General features: G+C 43.6%; 1 protein-coding gene across 1 annotated transcript in view; it reads right to left on the reverse strand.

The window, feature by feature from the left end:
- galm (galactose mutarotase) overlaps positions 1-18,470 on the reverse strand; it is a 74,289-nt gene that overhangs the window by 33,526 nt on the left and 22,293 nt on the right. The window lies entirely within an intron of this gene.

Consider the following 18,470-nt stretch of genomic DNA (forward strand, 5'->3'; position numbering starts at 1 on the left):
ATAAAGTCTTTTGAAGGAAGACAGCTGGAGGCTAGATTCTGGACAGGATTCGGAGACTGATGTTGCTTTCACAAGTGCAGTGTTGGCAGCATTGGCTCTTTGCAGAAAGACCCACTGCATCACCTATCAAATCAGGCAATTGGTAGACTGTCCAGAAGCCTTCCTTCGCCAGCCTTAAATCAAGGTGAAGGCAGGAAGGTGCCACCACATGCAGTGAAATTAAATGGCTCCCTTGCCACTAGACATATTGCAGGGGACAGCACAAAACTCATTCATATATCTAATGCTTAGAAAAGATTTTGACATTCCAAACAGTAACTTCTAATAGTCCTATGTCACTTGTACGTGGGTCTTGAAGTTTAATTACAACTAAAATTAGGAATGTTACTCTAATCCTTCTAAAATATCACAACACAGTATTAACCATCTAAGGAAGTGTAATAAAGTAATGCAATATATTTCAAAAGGGGGAGAAAGGAAATTCTTCTTTGGTTTCAAAAATTGAATTTCTCTCAAACTCCCTTTCACTCCACTTGGATAAACAAAACAAATAATTAGTGATCAGGTTACAAGGCAGGTATGAAATAGACAGGGATGGGGAATTCCAATTGGAACAGACATCAATACGAGTAGTTCACAAATGTCTGTCAGACTTGCATTTACTTATTGCCTTTCATGACCATTAATGTCCCAAAGTGCTTTACAGCTAATGAAAAACTTTAGAAGAGTTATCATTGTTGAAATATAGAAACCATGGCAGCCAATTGACATAAAACAAAGTTCCATAAACAGCAAAGCAACATTGACAGAGATCTGTTTTAGTGAATAAATAAACAAATATTATAAATATCACCTAATACACCAATGAGCTCTCCATTTTGGATCTTCTGCATTCAGATGAGAGGACAGTTAACTCAAAAATAAAGGCATCTCTAACAGTACTGTATTCCTCCAAGTTTTACATTGGATTGCCAGCTTAGAACATCTGCTCAAGTCAGTTGGCATGTGCTAAGTATAGAATTACTTATTTCAAACCTATATCTACATTATGTATACAGCATTATCACAACACAATCCATAGACAAACATTTTGCAGTTTAGTTATACCAGAGGTTGAATTACCAACTTTTTCACGCAGAGGGTGGAATGAACTGCCAGTGAAAGTGGTGGAGACTGGCACAACTACATTTAAAAAGGTATTGGGATGGGAACATAAGTAGAAAAGGTTTAGAGGGATATGGGCTAAATGCTGGCAAATGGGACTGGATTAAATTTAGGGTATCTGGTCAGCATGGATGAGTTAGACTGAAGGGTTTGTTTCTGTGCTATATATCTCCATGACTCTACTGTACACTGTTGCATGTACAACATGATATGACTTGTTCTATCAGAAGATATCCATCATGGTATCAGATATTTCTCAAAAGTAATTTCCTGCCAGACAGCGTACATATGGACTGCGTCCATGTCGTGCTCATTGCAAACTTGAAACATAAATCAACAACTTGCATTTATATAATGTCCTTAAGACAAGTTCCATTTTGCTTTAGAAGGAGAGAAATACGAGACAAAAACTGACACCATGTTAAAAGACCAAGTGGTTACTAGGTTTGGTCAAAGGAGTAGGTTTAAAAGAAGGAAACAGAAATAGACAGTTAAAAGGAGGCAAATCCAAACCTGAAGTCAATGATAGAGAAATGCTTTATAGATTGGAAGAGCAAATATTCACAAATCAAAAGTACTAAGTACACATACACAATTCTCAAAGATGAAAGATCAGTTGGCAAATTTTAAAAAACAAAAAGGAAATCCTCTGTTGATGATCTATTCTACTGTACAGCAAGCTCCTCAGGCATCAAGAAATTAAATTTATATGACACTACTTACATTGATCTAACATTTATAATGTAGACAATCATTCCACAATATTTCAAAGTTGCGATCAGGGAAAATTGATGCAGATCACATCAGGAGTCCATAGAACAGTGACCCAAAGTTTGGTCAAAGAGGTGGGTACTTGGGACTACCTAAAAGAGGAGACAGATGGAGACATCTAGAAAGCATTTCAGGAGGGTGTACCAGAGTTTAAAGGCCATATAGGCTGAAAAGACAGATACCCAGTTAGAAGGTGAAAGACGTGGGCATGGGGCACGAGACCAGAATCTGAGCAACATGCGGGTTCTGAATGTTGTCAGGCTCAGGGAGATTACAGAAATGGAAATGGATAAGGCATGAAGGGCTTTGAACATTAGGAAGTATTGGGAAATTGAGAGTCAATGAAGATCAACAGGAATACGAGCGTTGGGTGAGCCGGAATTTGTGTGAAATAGCATAAAGGCTGTAGAATTTTAAATTAACTACTTTAAACAGAATTTGCACTTAGTGGAGATGCTTGGTAATCTAAAATGCAACAGTCTAAATAATGATTTGAGATCTTCTCTCCTTAACTAAAATAATATAATGTAAACACCAAATGGCGATCATAGACAGCCACAAATATTCTGTCATTAAAAGCACAATACACTGCAAGTGTGAAAACACCTGGAACAAAAATGTACAGAAACTCAAACTCTGTAACTGAGGTTCAGTTTGTTTACAAATAGACTGCGTTGAGTGTTATTTAACTTTCTGACAATGTTCTACTTATAATATAGATGTGGGTTTGAGCTAAGTAGTTCTATTTCAAAACAAAACTGCAATGAAGTGGCACAACATATTTCTGCAGCTCAGATCAGATCTATTTTTCAAGGGGTTTATTTAGTGCCCCCATTTTCAAACTGCATCAGCCAAAAGGAAGGGTTCAAAATCCCACATCGACTTAAGGTTGTAACAATCCAATGAGGTGGAACCTCCGATTCCAAATTTAGGAACAGATCAGTTAAATATGCTGGGTAGGTACACAATACCTGCACAGCCACAATGAAAGCCATCTGCCCCAATAAGACATTTACCATCTAATATCTGGCTTCTGATTTGCGGGTGACAGAAGATTACTTTTTTAAAAAAAAGTAATGAATTCCAAATGGATCAAATTCTGGTCAGCTATGATTTAAGATCAGGAAACATTCAGCTTTGGCTGATAAATGTCAAATACCAGACAACGTCCACCTCCAACCAGAGAATCAAACCATATCCCTTTGATATCAAACGCTATTACCATCAACGAATCCCTCACCATCAACACAGCAAGAACTGCAATTGATCAGACAAACCAGTTACATAAATTGTAGCTTTAAGAGCAAATCAGAGCTGAGAGTTCTGTAACAGTAACTCTTTACTCCCCACAGCTTTTCAAGACAATAAGTCACAAATGTTTTGGAATATTTTCCCCTTGCCGTGATCAATACGGATCCAAAAACTTTCAAGATGCTCAACCATCCAGGATAAAGCAGCCCATTTGATCAGCACCTCATCTCTTGCTTAAAAGTTCACTCCTTCCAAAAATGTCACACAGAGGCAGCAAAGTGTGCTATACTCAAGGTACTATATGCAATTGCAACACAGCAATTCAAAGGCTCCTTTAACAGCACATTTCAAACCCATGACCAGTACCACAAGGGCAGCAGACAAAAAGGGTGAAATCTTTCCAGGCACTGAACGCACTGGCATTGGTGAAAATGTGGACAAAATTGCATGGGATCAGCAATAAGGAAATTCCTAATGGAATGTCTTATTCTCCAACCAAGTGTTGAATGGAGATTCTCACTAGTCAGTGATGAGAAGCCTATTTGCATGTATTAATGTTCACATTATAAAGTCTTCTTGCCTTGTTGATTTGCAGTTTCCATTTTTCCACCCACTTATAGAAAGTAGACAGTGATAATCCCCAACATGAAAGTCAGAGCAGTTACCTAACAACATTAGCTTGCTCCTCCAGCCCTTCCTCTTGCACACCAGTGCCAACATCAAGGCAATCAACTGCATGCTCACCACTGTCCATTGGGAGCTCCATGGCCCTCTAAAGTGTGCTACCAATTTCCCTCTGTTCAACATGTCTAAACATTTGACAGGAACTGTGCTGTGCAAACAAAACCAGGCAAGTACTTTACTGGGTGCACAGCTAGACTTTAAAGAAGGCTTCAGTACCAAGAATCCTCAGAAATCCCAGCAGTCTCAAAAATTTGAAGAGGTTACTGAGAAGATGGATGAAGGCTGAGGAGTAGACATATCTACATGGACTTCAGCAAGGCCTTAGATGAGGTTCTGCATGGTGGACTAGTTAATAAGGTTAAATCACATGAGATCCAGGTAGAACTAGTCAACTGATACAAAATTGGCTTGATCGTAGGAGACAGAGGATGGTGAGAGAGAGTTATCAGACTGAAGGCCTGTGACCAATAGTACACCGCAAGGATCAGTGCTGGGTCCATTGTTGTTTGTCATTTATATAAATGACGTGGATGAGAACATAGGAGGCACGGTAAGTTTATGGGTGACAGCAAAATTGGTGAAACAGTGGACTCTGATGAAGGGTTTATGTCCGAAACAACGATTCTCCTCCCCCTGGATGTTGCCTGACCTGCTGTGCTTTTCCAGCACTACACTCTCGACTCTGATCTCCAGTATCTGCAGTCCTCACTTTCTCCTAGTGAAGAGTACAATGGGATCTTGATCAACTGGAGCAATGAGCTGAGGAATGGCAGATGGAATTTAACGCAGATAAATATCAAATGATGCATTTTGGTAAGGCAAGCCAGGGCAGATCTTACATGGTTAACATTAGGGCCCTGAGGAGTGCTGTTGAACAGAGAGACCTAGGGGTGCAGGTACATAGTTCCTTGAAAGTGGCATTACAAGTAGACAGGGTGATGAAGGCATTCAATTTGCTTGCCTTCATTGGTCACAGCATTGATTACAGGAGTTGTGAAGTCATGTTATGGCTGTACAAGCCATCTGTAAGACCACATTCAGAGTACTGCATAGAAGAATTTTGGTTGCCCTGCTAAAGAAAAGATGTTATTAGAGAGGAAAGGGTGCAAAAAAGATTTACAAGGATGTTACTGTGACTCAGTAAGTTATAAGGAGAGGTTGGATAGACTGGGGCATTTTTCCCCAGCTGCATCAGAGGCCGAGAGGGTCATCTTATAGAGGTTTATAAAATCAAGAAAGTCATGGATAAGGTGACTAGTTAAGGTCTTTCCCCCAGAATAGGGGAGTCCAAAACTATACAACACAGGTTTAAGGTGAGAGAGGCAAGATTCAAAAGGGGCCTAAGGGGCAACTTTATCACAGAGGGTGGCATGTGTATGAAACAAGCTGTCAGAGAAGTGGTAGAGGTGGGTACAATTACAACATTTCAAAGCCATTTGACAAGTACATTGATGGGAAGGGTTTAGAGGGATATGATGCAAGCAATTGGGATTAGTTCAATTTGGGAACCTGGTTGGCATGGACGAGTTGAGCTAAAGAGCTTGTTTCGGTGCAGTATGACTATGACACTGGTAAGTACTTGCAAGTGTGGCAAGTGAGAAAAAGTGACAAGTGGGAAGCCATAGGAATGTGGTGCTTCGATAAGGAGATGAATTTGGGAAGATAGTGAGAGAAAATTCTTTAGGGCTTGCAAAGTAACTTCCCAAGAAACTTAGCAAAATTGACATCTAGCCAATTTCTGCTTTTTTTTAAAAAAAGCAGCACATAGGAGTATCACCTGAAAGTTTCCCTACAAACCATGCACCATTCTGACTTGGAAACATCAGTTTCCTCACTGTTACTGGAACTTCACTTCTAACAGCACTGAGTCTATCTACACCAAACAGACAGCAGCAGTTCAAAAAGGCAGCTCATTACCACCTCCTTAAGGGTATTTTTAAAAACTTTATTTCTTTATTTTTCTACTATTATACTAAGCTTTAGTGATGAACTTTCTAAAACATTTCTTTATTTTTCTACAGCTGTAACTAATATTTTGTACCTGGGTACTTTTTACCTAAGATGGCTCTGTGTCTGGTGACATTCTACTCTTTTTACACCTGCCCTCTTTTTGGAGTTCACGTGACAATAAAACCTAAATCTAAATTTAGGATGGGTAATGAATATTGGCCTTGCCAGCAAATGAAAGAAGTAAAATAAAACTTCAATTCATTTGTAGCACTTTCAGCCAAGTCAACACTTTTGGGTTCAAATCCTACTCCAGTACTTAGGCACAATATTCAATGCTGACACTCCAGGTCAGTACAAAAGCAGTACTGTGTTGTGGGACTTGTTTTTATAGGTAACGTGGCCCAATGCCCTCTTAGATCACCACGCAAAAAAAGAAATCCCATGATACTATTTTGAACAGCAAAGAAGGTTCTCCAAACATCCTGGCCAATATTTATCTCTTAAATCAATATCACTAAAACAGATTATCTGAACTGGAATCTCAATGCTTTCTGTGGAGGGCTTCTTGTGCCTAATTCTGTTGCTGCATTCGTTACATTACATCATTTACATTTCTCTTAAAACAATTAATTTACTCACAAAACTTGTAGACTGAGACTTTACAAAATAAAAAATTCACTTGACTGTTACAGAAGGGGCAAGAAAAAGTTAATGTGTCCCAATACAGCATCACCTACTCTATACCATTGTAATAGTCTTAATATTGGCAAATTACTTACCATAACAAGTAAAAAGGCCAATGGCAAAACATTTCAATTTGAAAATTACAGACTTGCAATAAGTTTAAACTTTCTTCAACGTCAATTTCCAATCAGGGGTGCCTCAATACATTTTCAATACTCTTGCTATACAAGGTATATTCTTCGTAAGGCACCCAACACAAGGATACATCATGATTTGGAGGTGCCAGTGTTGGACTGGGGTGTACAAAGTGTACAACCACCTGATGAATGAGCAGCACTCTGAAAGCTAGTGCTTCCAAATAAACCTGTTGGACTATATCCTAGTGTTGTGCGATTTTTAACCAAGGACACAACAGTTTCCAACAGCTGGATTATTAAACACTTCAAAAGGACTTCACTGCACATAAAGTGCTTTAGCATTTCCTAAGACTGTAGAACGTGCAACACAAATGCAAGGCCATTCTTTTCCTTCGTGCTACCTGCTTTTTGCAATGTAATTTAAATAATAAGTTTTGAAAGAAAGCATTAACCTGTGCAAATCTATATGCAACGGAGCGGAAGACGCTGAGGTACTTTAGCCACAGACAACATGCAATACTTCCTTTGAAGCACAAGATGAAGCAGATAAGGACACAATCTTTGTCTTATTTCCAAAGTAAAAACTACAATAACAACACTTAGTTAACTTGTCATATTTCTGATTGAGGTGCTGCCAACTTCACTCAAATACAAAAGGTTTCTGTCCTCACCTAATTAAACTTCAACGGTATCTGCTTTTTAAAAGATACCTACTCCCAACCGATCTCTATACAGGGTTGTGATACAAAGGTACAAAGAACAAAGCATTACTCTCCATAAAAACAACAGATGATATCAAGCTACTCAAGAAATTATAGATTAGGTCTCGAGATCGAGAACAGACATAGAAATTGAGAAAACTAAAGAGATTATCAGATTCTGCACAGTGCACAGTGCAGAAGCTCCAACCTTCATGCACCTCCCTCACTTGTCTCGTTTGACTCCTACTACTCCTCCTGATCAAGGGTTTTTGGAGGCTGGACATCAACAATTCTTATAGCTAGTTACTGAAGCAGAGCTATAGGAACTAAATTAGATCATTTAGCCCCTCCATTGGAACATGAGTAAGCCTATGGTCCTTAAAGCCTGGTTCTGCATTCAGTCTCAATTCCAACTTTTTGTCTGTCCCAATAACCCTCAATTGCCTTGTCTAACTTAGCCTTGAGTAAATTAAATAACACAGTTTCCACTGTCTTATCTGGAAGTGAATTCCAGAAACTAATGATTTGGAGTGAATTTTCTTTCCCCCTCCTCTTCACCTGAAAAATGAAGACCTCTTCCTTTTAAAATTGTGCCCTCCAGCATTCACCATTATTTGATTAGATTTTAGCTGTTCTGGTATGGCACTCAACTCTAGTCAAGTTCAGGGAATGCAGAGAGTCAACAAATCAGAATCTTATCAAATGAAGCTCTAGAGACTGAATGGACTAATCCGTCCTCAAATTTGTATATCACTTTCTATGTTTGTCTGTATTAAGAAATAAAGATAAAACTGATCCAGTTCTTTTTTGAAAGATATACTGAATCTGTATCCATCATTCTATCAAACAGTGCACTTTGAATTCATGTTGCCTCTGCTTCTTTTTACAATTCCTTCAACTTGTGTCATCGCATTATTAAACCATCAGCCACTCGAAAAATTTATATTTACTCTACCTAAACCTTCAGGATTTTAAATATCTCTATCAAATCTCCTCTTAATTTATTCTAAGGAGAGCAACTCTAGCTTCACTTCACTTAACTGTAATCATACTAGCAAAAGTATTCTGCACCCTCTTCAAATCCTTTGCACTATTTCTAAACCAGTGTCTAAAATTGACTGTGATAGCTTAGCTTTGGGTGCATTAGAATATAGCTGTATATAGTACGAGCACGAATAGTGCTCTACACCTCTATTTATAAAGCCCAGATTCCCATCAATGCTATGAACCGCTTTGCTAAATTGTCATGTCATATTTAAAGATCTATACAAAGCCACCCACAGACCCTTTATACGTTTTTTAGATTAGATTACTTAGTGTGGAAACAGGCCTTTCAGTCCAACAAGTCCACACCAACCTGCCGAAGCACAACCCACCCAGACCCATTCCCCTAACACTACGGGCAATTTAGCATGGCTAATTCACCTAAACTGCACGTTTTTGGACTGTGGGAGGAAACCCACGCAGACACGGGGAGAATGTGCAAACCCAACATGGGCAGTCGCCCGAGGCGGGAATTGAACCCGGGTCTCTGGCACTGTGAGGTAGCAGGGCTAACCACTGTGTCACCATGCCACCCCTTCTTTCAAGTACACTCTTAAATAGTATCATTAAGCATATATCGTCTTTACACTCCCTAACAAAATACATCATTTCACTTTGTGTTGAATTCCTTCTGCTCCATGATCTCTCAAAGTCTATTGCTTACTTTCTCACCATTTACTGCATTTAAGGTCTATGTAATTTGCATATATCAAAATATAATTGGATACAAATCCAATTTATTAATGCTTAGCAAAAACAGTGGTATTCAAGTACTTAACCTTAGGAAATTCCAGTGTATACCTTCCTTTAGACCAAAACAAACCACTCATAACAAATGCTTTCTAATTTTTGCCAATTTTATATCCCTACTGTTACAGCTCATTTTATGCCATCAGCTTCAATTGTTACTGACAAGTTTGAAGTGTCACTCCATCAAAAAATGGTTGAATGTTCATATAAATAACAACTGCACTGCCATCATTTATCCTTTCTGTTAACATATTCAGATACAATATGATCTCGCAACTCCTATACTCAATGCTCTGACCAATAAAGGAAAGCGCCTTCTTCACTATCCTATCTACTTGCGACTGCACTTTCAAGGAACTACGTACCTGTACTTCAAGGTCTCTTTGTTCAGCAACATTTTCCCTATTGATTAGGCCACTTTTGGAATATTGCCTGCAATTTTTGTCTCCCTCCTTTCAGGAAGGATGCTGTGAAACTTGAAAAGGGTTCAGAAAAGATTTACAAGGATGTTGCCAGGTTTGGAGGATTTGAGGTATAGGGAGACGTTGAATAGGCTGGGGCAGTTTTCCCTGGAGTGTCAGAGGCTGAGGGGTGACCTTAGAGGTTTAGAAAATCATGAGGGGCATGGGTAAATAGACACGGTCTTCTCCCCAGGGGAGGGAGTCCAGAACTGGAGGGCATAGATTTAGGGTGAGGGGGGAGAAAAATTTAAAAGGGACCCAAGGCGTAATCTTTTCATGCAGAAGGTGGTGCATATATGGAATGAGCTGCCAGAGGAAGTAGAGGAGGCTGGTATAATTGCAACATTTAAAAAGGCATCTGGGTGGGTATATGAATAGGAAGGGTTGAGAGAGATATGGGCCAACTGCTAGACTAGATTAGGTTAGGATATCTAGTCGGCATGAATGAGTTAGACCAAAGGGTCTGTTTCCATGCTGTACGTCTCTATGACTCTAGTCAAATATAACTTATCCAAAACAAACCCTAGCTCTCTTATCCATCTGCAATTATGAAAGTGGCTACTAATATTTTCCTGCTTGTTTCTAAATGTTTCTCCATGAGTAGACTTACGTTCACTTGACTATAATTGTCATACTTACCCTTTGCCTCATCCTGAACAAGGCTGCAATACCTGCAGTCCTCCAATCCTTTTAGAACCACCTCTATATCTAAGCAGCAGAGGAAGATGCTCTGAACTTCTACCCTTACTTCCCCAGCATATGGCACACCTGGCTTGGATAACAATTCTAAATACAGCCAGCCTTGCACTGCCTATTTTTATGGCATCCAGTATTCCAACAACCTCATTTAGCTTGAGTAATATCTTCTTCATTGGTGAACACTTCTACAGACTACTTCTCAAAAATCGCAAACCTGTTTAGTATCTCAGTCATGCCGTCTATCTCCACCAGTAGACGGTCTTTTTGGCCCTTCATAGGCCCCAGAGCCTGTCTGATAAACCTTTTACTGCTATTATGCTTAAAGATGCCCTCTGTTAGATTTCTCCTTAATATGCTGAAATTATCTTCCTTTAGTTCAGCATTTTACTGGGGTACATGATGGCCTAGCAGTATTATCACTGGATTGTTAATCCAGAGGCCCAGGCTCTGATGACCAAAGTTCGAATCCTGTCACAGCAAATAGTAGAATTTGAATTGGATTTTAAAAATCTGGAATTAAGAGTCTAATGACTATGAATCCATTGCCAATTGTTGGCAAAAAGCCATTTGGTTTACTAATGGCCTTTAAGAAGGAAGCTGCCATCCTTGCCTTGTCTGGCCTACTTGTGATTCCAGACTCTCAGCAATGTGACTGACTCTTAACTAGTCCTAACTAATCTTCATTTTATTTAATACAATGGTCACGATTAGCTAGATGCTCCCCAACTTTGACGTTCACCAATTCATCCATCACATTCCTCAGGACAAAATCCAGCCGTACCTCCTTCCTCATTGGGCAGAAAGCATATTGACCAAGAACATGCTCCCAAACTTCAGAAATACCCTTCTCTACCGTTAACAAAACTACTATCCCATTCCATGCTGGGATAGTTATCTTATTATCATGACTCTATAGTTCCTGCACTTGTGTAATTTCTTTGCAAGCCTGTTATTTTATTCCCTTCCTACTATTCAGAGACTTATAAAATACAAGTGGTGTTGTGGCTCCTCTTTTTTTTCCCTAAATTCCAAGTAAATAAATCATCCCCTTAAAGGCAACATCTCGTCCAAACACCCAGGTTCACAAGTACAGCTGACAACACTGGATCTATTTCAGTACCACCTCTCTTCACCACTGATTTGTCACACTTCTTATCTGACCACTAGTACTAAATAAGTGTAAACTTTCTCCAATTAACCATTGAAAAGACTGAAACCATTGCCTTCCACCTCCAAAAACTCCATTCCCTATCCATTTTTATCCCTTTTCCCAACAGTTCTCTCTACACATCTGCCCCAGCCTACTTTCATATCTGTATCATTCACAAACTCAGATCTGACCTCAGAACATCTGCTACTGAATTCTTCACTAAACACTTCCTATTGCCTTAATTACCACGTTCTCCTCATCGACTTCCAGCTTTCTACCTTCCACAACCTTCAGCTCTTATCCTACGCTTTAGCACCCCATTCACCCATTACAGTTATATGGGGTTGGTTTGCAAAACAGTGTGATACTAACAGCTTGGATTCAATTCCCACACCTGCTGAGGTTACCATGAAGGACACTACTTCTCAATCTTCACCTCACCTGAGGTGTGGTAGCCCTCAGATTAGATCAATCATCTCTCTAACGACAGAGCAGCCCTATAGCCTGGTAAGATTATGGCGGCTTGACCTGACCCCTACATGCTTCCTGGCCAGACTACCTCTTAGTCCAGCAAGACCTCTGTTCTACCATTTCATCCTGGATTCCAAATCCCTCCATGATCTCATCCCAATTTTCTGTGTAACCTTCTCCAGCCCCACAACCTCAAAGATCAGTGGTTCTCCATTTCTAGCCTCTGATACAATCCTGATTTTAGTCACTCTTAGTTGAGATCATTTTCACCTGCTAGGGCTCATACCTTTGGAATTTCGTCCATGATAAATGGCAAAATTATCAAAAGCCATGTGCGGAGAAAGTATTTTTTAAAAAGGGTGCATTTAGGATCTTCAGTGCGGAGAAGGCAAATTCAATTTTGGTTTTCAAAAAGAAATTGGATAATTATCTGAAGAGAAAATATTTGCAGGCTACAGGGAAAAGATGGGAGAATGGGATTCTTGTAGACAAGATGAATAGGATGATTTGTATGTCTTCCATAAGACACTCCCTGCAGAGATCGGAACCAGACAGATTTTATTGACTAAGAGATCCCTGATTGGGGTTGTTAACCTGGGTCAACCAGGGAGCTGTTTCTGACTGATATAAACAGAAGATTCAGAATCCCCGCACTTCAGGGACCCACACCGAGCTGGCTGGCCACATGTAAATAAAGGGTGACTTGGTGACCTCTGCACAGTTATTTCAATCCCTAAAATCTAACTCTTCAATCAAAGGAAGATGATTTGAGGTGACTAGTTAAAAAGACAGAAATAGATACTGTAACATGGCAAGCCTACCCATCACAGAGAGATAAATACCACACATTGATTGGATTGAGCAACCTCTTCCTGCACTATAATTCCCATTATTGTTATAAAACACATTTTGTCCCGTTTACAAAGAGAGCAGAATGGTGGCTCAGTGGTTAGCACTGCTTCCTCACAGGGACCCAGGTTAAATTCCAGTCTTTGGCAACTGTTCGTGTGGAGTTTGCACATTCTCCCAGTGTCTGTGTGGGTTTCCTCTGGGTGCTCAGTTTTCCTCCCACAATCCACAGATGTGCAGGTCAGGTCAACTGGCCATGCTAGATTGCCCATAGGGATGTGTAGTTTAGATAGATTAGTCAGGGGCAAATATAGGATAGGGGAATGGGTCTGGGTGGGTTACTCTCCAGAGGCTCAGCGTGGACTTGGGCCAAAGGGCCTGTTTCCACACTAAGAATTCTAATTCTAATCCTAATTTAAATGTAGACCTAATGGTACTTTCAAAGTATTAACGTGTGGTTAGGATGATCATTTGTGTCTTCAAACAAACATTCAGTTTTCCAAAGTGCAAAGAGGCATAAGTTGCAGATTACAGTATATCTGCTATCAGTGGTGTTCCCGTAATGGGAAAGTACATTCTATTCAGTTTTCTAGTTCAATATTCGTTTGTAAGAATACGTGTATGTACAGGCAGACTGGTTAGTGACGGGTTCAACTTGTGCTTGAGCAAACATCAGCTACATTTAACTTTAACTCAGCACAATGACTCAAAGCCACAGGCGCTCTGACTTAAGTGCTACTTTGTTACCCAACAATTCCAGCAGTGAAACATCAAAATAAAAGGTATTGACACTTCTCTTTGCTGCTAACATATCTGCAGTTCTTCCCACATCTCCTGCACAATGACTGAAGAAGCATGCCAATATACTGTAAACATCTACCAATATAGCACTGGGATATAAATGGGGTCAGATATATCAGTTGGCTGGATGGCTGGTTTGTCACCAACATTGCAGGTTCAGTCCCTGTGCCGGCTAAGGCCACCATTAAGGTCCTATCTTAACAACCTCATCCATCACCTGGGGCATTGTAGCCCTCAGGTTAAACTCACCACTAGGCTTCCCCATCTAATGAGAGCAAACTTATGGTCCTCTGAGATGATAGCAACTTTACCTAAATGGAGGAAGCTCAATGGTTGGGTCTGGGCGAGTTTTGAGGGGATTTGTAGCTCCACGTAAGGTTCTGGATGTAGGTTTGTTCGCTGAGCTGGAAGGTTCATTTCCAGAAATTTCGCCACCCTACTAGGTAACATCTTCAGTGGGCCTCAGGCAAAGCACTGTACATGATTCCTGCTTTCTATTTACATGTTTGGGTTTCTTTGGGTTGGTGTTGTTATTTCCTGTGATGTCATTTCCTGTTCTTTTTCTCAGGGGATGGTAGATGGGGTCTAACTATGTGGTTGTTGATAGAGTTCTGGTTGGAATGCTGTGCTTCTAAGAATTCTCACACATGTCTCGGTTTGGCTTGTCCTAGGATGGATGTGTTGTCCCAGTCGAAGTGATGTCCTTTCTTATCTGTATGTAAGGATGCTAGTGAAAGAGGGTCATGTCATTTTGTCTGCTGCAAATGTGTTGCTGGTCAAAGCACAGCAGGCCAGGCAGCATCTCAGGAATAGAGAATTCGACGTTTCGAGCATAAGCCCTTCATCAGGAATAAGAGAGACAGAGAGCCAAGCAGGCTAAGATAAAGGGTAGGGAGGAGGGACTAGGGGGAGGGGCGATGGAGGTGGGATAGGTGGAAGGAGGTCAAGGTGAGGGTGATAGGCCGGAGTGGGGTGGGGGCGGAGAGGTCAGGAAGAGGATTGCAGGTTAGGAGGGCGGTGCTGAGTTGAGGGAACCGACTGAGACAAGGTGGGGGGAGGGGAAATGAGGAAACTGGAGAAATCTGAATTCATACCTTGTGGTTGAAGGGTTCCCAGGCGGAAGATGAGGCGCTCCTCCTCCAGCCGTCGTGTTGTTGTGTTCTGCCGGTGGAGGAGTCCAAGGACCTGCATGTCCTCGGTGGAGTGGGAGGGAGAGTTAAAGTGTTGAGCCACGGGGTGATTGGGTTGGTTGGTTCGGGCGGCCCGGAGGTGTTCTCTGAAGCGTTCCGCAAGTAAGCGGCCTGTCTCCCCAATATAGAGGAGGCCACATCGGGTGCAGCGGATGCAATAGATGATGTGTGTGGAGGTACAGGTGAACTTGTGGCGGATATGGAAGGATCCCTTGGGGCCTTGGAGGGAAGTGAGTGTGGAGGTGTGGGCGCAAGTTTTACATTTCCTGCGGTTGCAGGGGAAGGTGCCGGGGGTGGAGGTTGGGTTGGTGGGGGGTGTGGATCTGACGAGGGAGTCACGAAGGGAGTGGTCCTTGCGGAACGCTGATAGGGGAGGGGAGGGAAATATATCCTTGGTGGTGGGGTCCGTTTGGAGGTGGCGGAAATGGCGGCGGATGATACGTTGTATGCGGAGGTTGGTGGGGTGGTAGGTGAGAACCAGTGGGGTTCTGTCTTGGTGGCGGTTGGAGGAGCGGGGCTCAAGGGCGGAGGAGCGGGAAGTGGAGGAGATGCGGTGGAGGGCATCGTCGATCACGTCTGGGGGGAATCTGCGGTCCTTGAAGAAGGAGGCCATCTGGGCTGTGCGGTGTTGGAATTGGTCCCCCTGGGAGCAGATGCGGCGGAGACGAAGGAATTGGGAGTAGGGGTTGGCATTTTTACAGGGGGCAGGGTGGGAGGAGGTGTAGTCCAGGTAGCTGTGGGAGTCAGTCGGTTTATAATAGATGTCTGTGTTGAGTCGGTCGCCCGATCCCCTACGCCCTCGGATTAATGAGTTCAACACGCGCCGAGATATTGAGCAATTCTTCCGCCGCCTTCGCCTCCGTGCCTACTTTCACAACCAAGACTCCCGCCCACCCTCTGACGACCCCTTCTCCCGCCTCCAACACACCCCATCCACCTGGACACCCCGTGCTGGCCTCCTACCCGCCCTCGACCTCTTTATAGCCAACTGCCGCCGTGACATTAACCGACTCAACCTGTCCACCCCTCTTACCCACTCCAACCTCTCACCCTCAGAACGTGCAGCCCTCCACTCCCTCCGCTCCAATCCCAACCTCACCATCAAACCCGCAGACAAGGGAGGTGCGGTGGTTGTATGGCGCACTGACCTGTATACCGCTGAAGCCAAACGCCAGCTCGCGGACGCCTCCTCTTATCGCCCCCTTGACCACGATCCCACCTCCCACCACCAAACCATCATCTCCCAGACCATCCAGGACCTCATCACCTCAGGGGATCTCCCATCCACCGCCTCCAACCTCATAGTCCCACAACCCCGCACCGCCCGTTTCTATCTCCTGCCCAAAATCCACAAACCTGCCTGCCCCGGCCGACCCATTGTCTCAGCCTGCTCCTGCCCCACCGAACTCATCTCCCAATACCTCGACACGGTCCTGTCCCCTTTAGTCCAAGAACTCCCCACCTACGTTCGGGACACCACCCACGCCCTCCACCTCCTCCAGGATTTGCGCTTCCCCGGTCCCCAACGCCTTATTTTCACTATGGACATCCAGTCCCTGTACACCTCCATCCCCCATCACGAAGGACTCAAAGCCCTCCGCTTCTTCCTTTCCCGCCGCACCAACCAGTACCCTTCCACTGACACCCTCCTTCGACTGACTGAACTGGTCCTCACCCTGAATAACTTCTCTTTTCAATCCTCCCACTTCCTCCAAACTAAAGGAGTTGCCATGGGCACCCGCATGGGCCCCAGCTATGCCTGCCTCTTCGTAGGATATGTGGAACAGTCCATCTTCCGCAACTACACTGGCACCACCCCCCACCTTTTCCTCCGCTACATCGATGACTGTATCGGCGCTGCCTCGTGCTCCCACGAGGAGGTTGAACAGTTCATCAACTTTACTAACACCTTCCATCCCGACCTGAAATTCACCTGGACCATCTCAGACTCCTCCCTCCCCTTCCTAGACCTCTCCATTTCTATCTCGGGCGACCGACTCAACACAGACATCTATTATAAACCGACTGACTCCCACAGCTACCTGGACTACACCTCCTCCCACCCTGCCCCCTGTAAAAATGCCAACCCCTACTCCCAATTCCTTCGTCTCCGCCGCATCTGCTCCCAGGGGGACCAATTCCAACACCGCACAGCCCAGATGGCCTCCTTCTTCAAGGACCGCAGATTCCCCCCAGACGTGATCGACGATGCCCTCCACCGCATCTCCTCCACTTCCCGCTCCTCCGCCCTTGAGCCCCGCTCCTCCAACCGCCACCAAGACAGAACCCCACTGGTTCTCACCTACCACCCCACCAACCTCCGCATACAACGTATCATCCGCCGCCATTTCCGCCACCTCCAAACGGACCCCACCACCAAGGATATATTTCCCTCCCCTCCCCTATCAGCGTTCCGCAAGGACCACTCCCTTCGTGACTCCCTCGTCAGATCCACACCCCCCACCAACCCAACCTCCACCCCCGGCACCTTCCCCTGCAACCGCAGGAAATGTAAAACTTGTGCCCACACCTCCACACTCACTTCCCTCCAAGGCCCCAAGGGATCCTTCCATATCCGCCACAAGTTCACCTGTACCTCCACACACATCATCTATTGCATCCGCTGCACCCGATGTGGCCTCCTCTATATTGGGGAGACAGGCCGCTTACTTGCGGAACGCTTCAGAGAACACCTCCGGGCCGCCCGAACCAACCAACCCAATCACCCCGTGGCTCAACACTTTAACTCTCCCTCCCACTCCACCGAGGACATGCAGGTCCTTGGACTCCTCCACCGGCAGAACACAACAACACGACGGCTGGAGGAGGAGCGCCTCATCTTCCGCCTGGGAACCCTTCAACCACAAGGTATGAATTCAGATTTCTCCAGTTTCCTCACTTCCCCTCCCCCCACCTTGTCTCAGTCGGTTCCCTCAACTCAGCACCGCCCTCCTAACCTGCAATCCTCTTCCTGACCTCTCCGCCCCCACCCCACTCCGGCCTATCACCCTCACCTTGACCTCCTTCCACCTATCCCACCTCCATCGCCCCTCCCCCTAGTCCCTCCTCCCTACCCTTTATCTTAGCCTGCTTGGCTCTCTGTCTCTCTTATTCCTGATGAAGGGCTTATGCTCGAAACGTCGAATTCTCTATTCCTGAGATGCTGCCTGGCCTGCTGTGCTTTGACCAGCAACACATTTGCAGCTGTGATCTCCAGCATCTGCAGACCTCATTTTTTACTCATGTCATTTTGTGGCTAGTTGGTGTTATGTATCCTGGTGGCTAGTGTTACGGAACATCTAGAAATGTACCTTCCAGCTCAGTGAGCAAACCTACATCCAGGTTGGGTCTGGTTTTGATGCTGGATTGACTTGACATTGAATCGGATTTATGAACATAGGAATAGCCAGTCAGTCCACTAAACTTATTCTGCCATTTAGTGAGATCATGGCTAATCTAGGTCACCTATCTACTTAACTTGGAGCATCCATGTCCCTCAATGCAATTACCTAACAAAAGTCTATCAAACAACAAAATGATTAAGTGAGCTAGAATCTACTCATGTTTGTAGGAGAGAGTTCTACACTTTGCGTGAAAAGCTGCTTCTTAATTGTCACAACCAAGCGAGGAGGAATGAGTGCATCCCCCACTCTCCAACCTTTTCAGCTGACCACAAGGAAGATTTAATGATCTTTTTAGCCTGCAGCTCTACC

Source organism: Hemiscyllium ocellatum, chromosome 10 (assembly GCF_020745735.1).
Source record: "Hemiscyllium ocellatum isolate sHemOce1 chromosome 10, sHemOce1.pat.X.cur, whole genome shotgun sequence".
Taxonomy (NCBI): domain Eukaryota; kingdom Metazoa; phylum Chordata; class Chondrichthyes; order Orectolobiformes; family Hemiscylliidae; genus Hemiscyllium; species Hemiscyllium ocellatum.